The sequence below is a fragment of the Phaseolus vulgaris genome, chromosome 1, assembly GCF_000499845.2.
Source record: "Phaseolus vulgaris cultivar G19833 chromosome 1, P. vulgaris v2.0, whole genome shotgun sequence".
Lineage (NCBI taxonomy): Eukaryota > Viridiplantae > Streptophyta > Magnoliopsida > Fabales > Fabaceae > Phaseolus > Phaseolus vulgaris.
In genome coordinates this window covers 13,887,482-13,895,543 of record NC_023759.2, presented here as the reverse complement: position 1 = coordinate 13,895,543, position 8,062 = coordinate 13,887,482, and positions in this window count along the sequence as shown.

Sequence of the window (8,062 nt, the reverse complement as noted above, 5' to 3'; positions counted from 1 at the left end):
ACTCAGTTCTACACAATACACAATCATTAGAACATGCATGTATCTTTTTGTACTCCAAATCCAACGAACATAGTATCTTATATGTCTCACAATTACAATTAAGTAATACATTTTGGAAGCATCTCCTTCAACAACTCCAAAAATTCAATGAAACTTCAAAAGTGCATCCATTTCTTGCTTCTAATTTGAATAATATTAAAGTTGTTAATGTTGAAGATGGGAAGCTTTGATGTATCAAATCCTCATGGAACCTGAAGTTGTGCTGCTTTTTAGGTTTGAGTTTAGTTATGGGGTTTAGAATCTTTGTAAGATCAGTCCTTGATTCCTACACAAAGCTTGTTTCAATCTATTTTAAAGAACTAAGTGTTTTTCCATGCAAAGGAAAAACAACCGGTTGAATTGTTGAGACAATCGGTTGTTTGTCACTTAGTTGGCAATAAGGTTTCGAAATTGTTTTTGAATTGGTTTTGCAACTACCTAACCCATTCAACCGGTTAAATCCTGGTTTCAACCGGTTAAATGAGTGTTGTGCTAACAGCTTTTTGAAAACCAGTTTCAACTGTTTTAAATGAGAACAAAACTGATTTGACTATATTATGTTGCCTTAAACGGCTAGATTTCAAATGCTATAAATATAGTCTTCTTTCAAATGTTTTAAAGAGAAGTTTTAGACTCTGATTTGAGATTAAAAAGAGAGATTACAATCTGTTTGTGAAAGAAGTTTTCCAAGATTAGCAAGAATGCTTTTAAGCTTTGTTGTGGTTCAAGAACTGGTCATAGGGCCTCTGGTTTTCTGTAATTCCAGGTGTTTTCTACCCTTACTTAGTTTCTTGTAATTGTATTATGATATTGTAAACGTGTTTGTAAATTCCTGTAAAGTCAATGTGAGTCTGGCTTGAGGTGTGTGTTGGTGCAAAGAGGGTGAGTAGGCTTTGTGAGATTCAAAGTCACCTCTTTGTGGTGTGTTGTTGTAATCTATGATTGGTTACATAGTGGAATACTCAGAGGTTGTTATGAGGACTGGATGTAGCTCAGAGTTGAGTGAACCAGTATAATCTGTTTGTGTGAATCTCTCTATCTTTTAACTCTCATAACTGTTTGTGTAAATTCACTTTCTACTGTTGCTATAAACAATCGGTTAAAACGTATTTTTAACCGATTAAAATTCTGAAACAGTTTTCTGAATCCTTGTTGTTTATTTGTGATTGATTGATAAAGTTTCATTCTTAAGCAAGTATTTGTGAAAAGCTTTTATAAACAATTCACTTCCCCCTCATATTTTAGCCATCAATTCTAACAGTTAACAATCGTGTAAAATTTCTGCATCTTCGGTACAACTGTTGCTCAAAATCTGACTTCAAACAATCATACAAATTTGTTCTCCCAATATTTTCTTCACTAACATCACATATCAAGTCCTCTAAATGATCGTTCATCCCTTCTTCAATTTTTTTGTTTGTTTCTGACATAGTAGGAACATCTAATATTTCTGTTTGTCAAGTTCATATTGTATAATTCTTCACGATACCAAAGATAAACAAGTGATCACGTATTTCTTCCATGTCATAGCTAGCGTATCTAATTCAAACAACAAACGTAAGGATTATAATATGTCCCATTGATAGTTTTTTCGTTTTGAAAAGCAAATTGCAAGAACTCATCAAGTCTCTTTTCATATTCTTTACTAAATTGACATGCATTCATTCAAATTTGGTCCTACCCTATCCATTTAGGAAAGCATCTTCCATAATTCGCTAACATGTAAAAACAAAGCTTATTATCTTAAATTTGATAAAATTTTGACCACATTTCACATTGATCTCTAAAGTACACAATGAAAGTGGTAACAAAGTACCACAGTTAAGTATGCATATGAAGAAAAACATAAAATGGTTTTAACCAAAATTTTACCAAATTTAAGTATAGACTTACTATTGTACTTATTAACAAATTCTGGAAAATAATTATCTAATTAGACAATTCATGATTTAATATAAATTATTACTATTTAACCATATAAATTATTACTATTTAACCATTTTCACTGAATCTCAAATAGAAATGATGAGGTTCACTCAATGCGTGCATGAATAAGATACTTAATTTGAATAAAGTTAATACAACAAAAACAAACAATGTCACATAAACATATTCAATACATTTTACTTCTACGATCAATATAAACTAAATTGTAGGAAAATTTCCTGTAGTTTAATCCCTATTATTTTAAACAAAATATGGACTAAAATATTAAGTTGCTCCTAAGGACTAAAATAATTAATTAGTTCCTATAACTTTTACTATTCCTAAATTCCATATTATAATTTTAATCATCATATAATATTATAATTATGGATAAATTTCATGTAATTTAATCCCTATCATTTTAAAAAAGGTAGGGACTAAAGTCAAGTATATCCTAAATATTATAATTATGGATAAATTTCATGTAATTTAATCCCTATCATTTTAAAAAAGGTAGGGACTAAAGTCAAGTATATCCTAATGACTAAAATAATTGATTAGTTCTTATAAATTTTACTATTCATAAATTTCAAATTATAATTTTAATCGTCGTATAATATTATTCATTCTTTAAAAAAAATTAATTTCAATAGTTAAAGTTAATGAACTAAATATCACAATTTAAATTAAACAAAAATTATACCACCTAACAAATTCAATGGAGACATTCATGCATTGTCATGATTGAGATCTTTTAAAAAACAACCACGGTTCGATACCAATAGTACAATAGAGATATATAAAACATACCTCAATGAGAGACTTGAACCCACAAAAACTTCAATCCAATTGGAGAAAGGTTTCCAACATGATAAAGGACCAACACCAACCAATTTAGACTAGCAGAATGCCCTCTAACGCCTCCAAATGCATGCACAAACAACATTGTCGGAGAAAAAAAACAAGAAGGATGAAAATTATGTTAGAATCGTGAGGAAGAAAAAGGGTTGGTAGCCCTAACTTAATTATAAAAATATCACTGTGCATTTCTTCCATCATGTAAAATCAACCATAATGTTTTTAGGTTGATCTTGAGTGTCTTTTAAATCTACAACTTCATACGTTAATGTAATTGGTATGATCATAGTAATTACAATACCGTAAATCAAGATAAGCTAATATAAAATAAATTATAATCATATACAACAAATATTTGCATCAAAATCCAATTTGCATACATTCATAACCCTCCTTTTATCCACAAATATTATTAAGGATTATCAAAATTAATACATTTTGGTTGAAAGGCCTAAGAAAAATATCATTATTCATTTCTTGTAATTAAAAAATGGCAACGACTTTCGAGAGACCAGAACTCTCCCGAGGGATTCCTTTCTCCTTCTCTAACTTTCCCTTCGACATCAAAGAACTAGATTTGTGGAGGATTTTTCGCAGATGGGGAAGGGTAAGCGATATTTTCATATCAAGAAGATTGAACATTAAGAAGAAAAGGTTCGGATTTGTGAGATTTCAAGGAGTACAGAACTTCAGGGAACTAGAGAACCATTTGAACACAATATGGATTGGAAGCTGGAAACTGAAGGCTAACAGACCGAAATACAATAGATCAACAGAAACCAGAAAAGAGTGGAACATGAAGTTGAAAGGGAAGGTAATAGAGCCAGGGAGAGAGTCTAAAAAAGAGTGGAGGGTCAAAGAGGAAAAAACGTATGCAAATATAGTTAAGAGTGGTAAAGGTATTGGTGAACAACCACATAACAGGGCAAGAGTGCAGGCAATACATTTTAGAGAAGAAGAATCTTCCAGGGAGTGGCTAAAAAAGTGCTACATTGGGAGAGTCTCGGATCTAAGTAAGGTATCATGTTTGAATGAATGTCTTATTTTGGAAGGTCTCAGCCATATAAAGGTTAAATTTCTGGGTGGGTTGCATGTGTTATTGCTAGGGGAAAACGAATCAAATATCCTAGAAGCGATAGAGGAGAATAAAACATGGTTTGAAGAAATGTTTGACACCATCATCCCATGGGAAGAACAATTTGTAGCGGTGGACAAACTGGTTTGGGTGAGATGTAGGGGTTTACCATTGAAGTTATGGAATACAGATTCCTTCAAACACATTGCAGCTTTAATGGGAACACTCATTGAGGTTGATAAAGCAACGATGGCCCTGGAAGAACTCGAGTACGCAAGATTCAAAATTAGAGTGTCAGTGGGATGCGAGGCAAAATTAACCAACTACATGAGGATTAACGAGAATTTGTATCAGATATCGGTGGAGGAAGAATGCACAATCCCATAACACAAACTTTGCCAATGTTAGTGGGATGAAACCTCTGAGGGAATCGAAACAGAGGCGGAGTCATTTGCGTCTCTCTTATCAGCACAATCGGGAAGCCGCGATGTCAAAGAACCAACAGTGGAAATGGTTAATACACAGCCCATGACGGCACAGTTTCGTCGGAGTTCAGAACCAATAGTACCGTTACAAAGTTACATGCCTTTTTTGGCAAATTCCGTAGGAGCTACCTCGACACCCATTTGCGACTCTTTCTTGGGAAAGGAAAAACCAAGGTTTGATTCTCCAACGGTCATAAACAGGGCAAACGTGGCAAAGGAGATTGGGCCTCCGAAAATGGCCCAAAGAGCCACGGACCAAATAACCCAATGGGCAAAGGAAAGGGGGTGTAGAGTTCGAAATCTCAATGACTTTTTTAATAAAAATGGCCCAACGGATAGAACGAAAGAGGAGAAGTTGAGGAAGGGATCTAATGGCAGTGAGATCAATACTGAAACATCACAAGCTTTAGGCGAATCTGAACAAGTTGGATACCCGTGGAACAATGAAACCATCGCTCACAATGAGAAGCTTCGTAATGAGGCATTCATCACAATCTCAACCAACTCTATTGCGGTGGCAGAGGTAAGAAGGTGTATTTCACCGTGTTTGCCAACGAAGGTAGAGAAAAAGGGAGGAGTTTTATCCCATAAGCATCGTCGTTGTCGAGAAAAACGAAGGTGAGTGAGGAGGACCCAATGCTGTCAATCACGAGGGTGGAAGACTCTCAATGTTCGTTACCCGTGGGGGAGACTGGCGAAACACATCTACAACTAGCTAATGCCGAGGCGGAACAAAACCATAAGCAGAGCCAAAATCAGATTGCTTCGAGATCAGGCAGAATAAGAGATACATATTTATCAACGGTTTGAACCCTTTCAAGCCGGCGGATACAACGGAAAAAAGAGTTTTCTGGGTGGGCGAATCAAGCAAAAACAGCAAGCGGGTGGAACACAGGCAATTAAGGTCAGCATTATCTCAAATTAGCAATTCAGTTTCTGACATGGCTATTAATAATTGCAATCGATTATTCTGGCTAAATAATGGATCATTAGAAACTATTAGATTGTGGGAATTGGAAAAACAGTTAGGAGCAACAGGAGGGGTTGAAGGGAACGTTGTGGTAAACTTAAAAGTTTTGGAAAAAAGGGATAGGAATCAAAAATCCCAAAGAGAAGAAGGGGAAAACAAGGGTTATAAATGAGAATCTTGTTAATAAATGTAAGAGGGTTCGGGAGTCCTGTGAAATGGAGGTACATTAAGGATATCATTAGAAAGGAAGGCGTTAGAATGGTGTGTTTGCAAGAAGTAAGAATGGTAAATTTCAGCTTCAATAAATGTTGTCAGTTGTGGGGAGATAGTGATATTGATTATCTCTATAGCGAACATCTAATGGAGCAGGGGGTATTCTCACGATTTGGCACAATAAATTCTTTCTATGTTCAAATCGCATAATTAGTAGCCGGTTCAACGTTTTCATCGGGTTCTTTAAGGAGAATAGTATTCCTATAGTCATTGTAAATGTGTATTCTTCGTGTAATCTGATAGATAAAATGAAAATATGGGAAGACTTAAAAAAGATTAGATACAATGAACCTTGCAAAACATGGTGTATGTTGGGGGATTTCAATTCTGTAAGAAGAGAGGGGGAACGCAAGGGGATTAATGGAGCAAGGGGAAACAAGAGAGAAATGCAAGGTTTTAATAATTTTATTGATGAATCATAATTGTTGGATATACCTTGCATAGGAAGGAAGTTTACATGGTATAGACCTAATGGTAAAGCAAAGAGTAGGCTCGACAGGGTTTTAACATCTTTAGAATGGCTGCAACATTGGCCAGGTTGTAAGCAATATGTCCTAGATAGACAAATCTCTGACCATTGCGCATTGTTGCTAAAATCAAACGTGGTTGATTGGGGACCAAAACCATTCAGGTTTCTAGATATTTGGCAAGAAGACAAGGAGTTTGAAAATTTTGTTAAAAGAAAATGGGAAAGTTATGTGGTCCAGGGCAACGAATTCGTAGTTGTAAAAGAGAAATTGAAAATGCTAAAGAGCGACTTGAAAGGATGGAATAAAGAAGTCTTTGGGTATACTGATAAGATAAAACTTGATATCCTGAGGAAAATACAAGAGTTGGACATGAGAGACGATATAGACGATCTGGAAGAGGACAAGATTAGGGAAAGAAGAGAACTATTGAGCCAATTACAGGATATAAATGTAAGGAATGAGTCTTTATTACAACAGAAGTCAAGAGCTCTATGGCTCAAGCAGGGGGACACCAACTCTAAATACTTCCATGCGTCAATTAAGTGGAGGAGGTTAAGGAATGAGATAAAAGGAATACAATGCCATAACTCTGGCAATTGGGTGGAGGAGCCGAATGCAGTAAAAGAGATGGTCAAAGAATTCTATAAGAAAAATATGACAGCCATTGAGGACATTGGAGTAAGGTTGGATAATGTACATTTTAAGGAGATAACAGAATCCGACAATATACTTTTGACTTATCCATTTGACGAAGAGGAAATTAAGGAAGCCATTTGGAACTGTGATAGTCAGAAAAGCCCTGGTCCTGATGGAGTAACTTTCAGTTTCATTAAAAAGTTCTGGGGTCTCTTAAATAAGGAGGTAGTGGGAGCTCTGAAATACTTTCACAAAGAAGGGAAAATCCCGAAGGGGTGTAATGCCTCCTTCCTAACGCTGAACCCAAAGTCTTAAAATCCTCAATCTCTTGAAGAATACAGACCCATATCACTGGTAGGTTGTTTGTACAAAATTGTGACCAAAGTGTTATCTAAGAGGGTTAAAAAAGTTATTGAGAAGGTGATAGATGGATCACAATCGGCGTTTTTGTCTAATAGAGTGTTCTATATGATGGGAAGACTTGGGTTCTGTGAAAGATGAATACAATGGATTAGAGCATGCCTTGAATAAGCTACAGTATCGGTTTTGGTAAACGGTAGCCTGACAAAAGAATTCAAACCCTCTAGAGGCCTTATACAAGGGGATCCTATGGCACCATTCTTGTTCTTGATTGTAGCACAAGGTTTGGCGGGGTTAGTGAAACAAGCAACGAGAAAAAATCTGTTTTCCAGAATAAAAGTTGGGAGAAAAAAGGTGGAAGTCAATCTACTCCAGTTTGCAGATGACACCCTCTTTGTATGCGAATCGAAAGTACAAAATATTATATGCATCAAGGCTATTTTAAGGTGTTTTGAATTAAGCTCTAGTCTCAAAGTTAATTTCCATAAGAGCAAAATTGGTGCAATTGTAGTAGATAGAAATGAGGTGAAATTGTATTCGGAAATACTGCATTGTAGCCTAATGGATATACCCTTTACATACTTAGGACTAACTATCGGTGGTAATCCATCTAGGTGTGCCTTTTGGGAGCCTGTTCTATCAAAGATTAGAAAGAAACTTTCAGTATGGAAGGGGAGGAACATGTCATTCGCGGGAAGAGTCTGTCTTATAAAATCTGTCATCAACGCTATATCACTTTTCTTTCTATCCTTTTTTAAAGCCCCAATTGGAGTGTGCAAGGAGATCACAAAACTACAAAGTAAGTTTTTGTGGGGGTGGGGAGCAGAAGGGAGAAAAATCGTTTGGACTAGCTGGGAGAACATCTGCAAAGTGAAAAAGGATGGTGGACTAGGAATAAGGAGAATCGATTTGTTCAACAAGACATTGTTAGCTAAATGGTTATGGAGAATGGAAACACCAGAGACAGGAC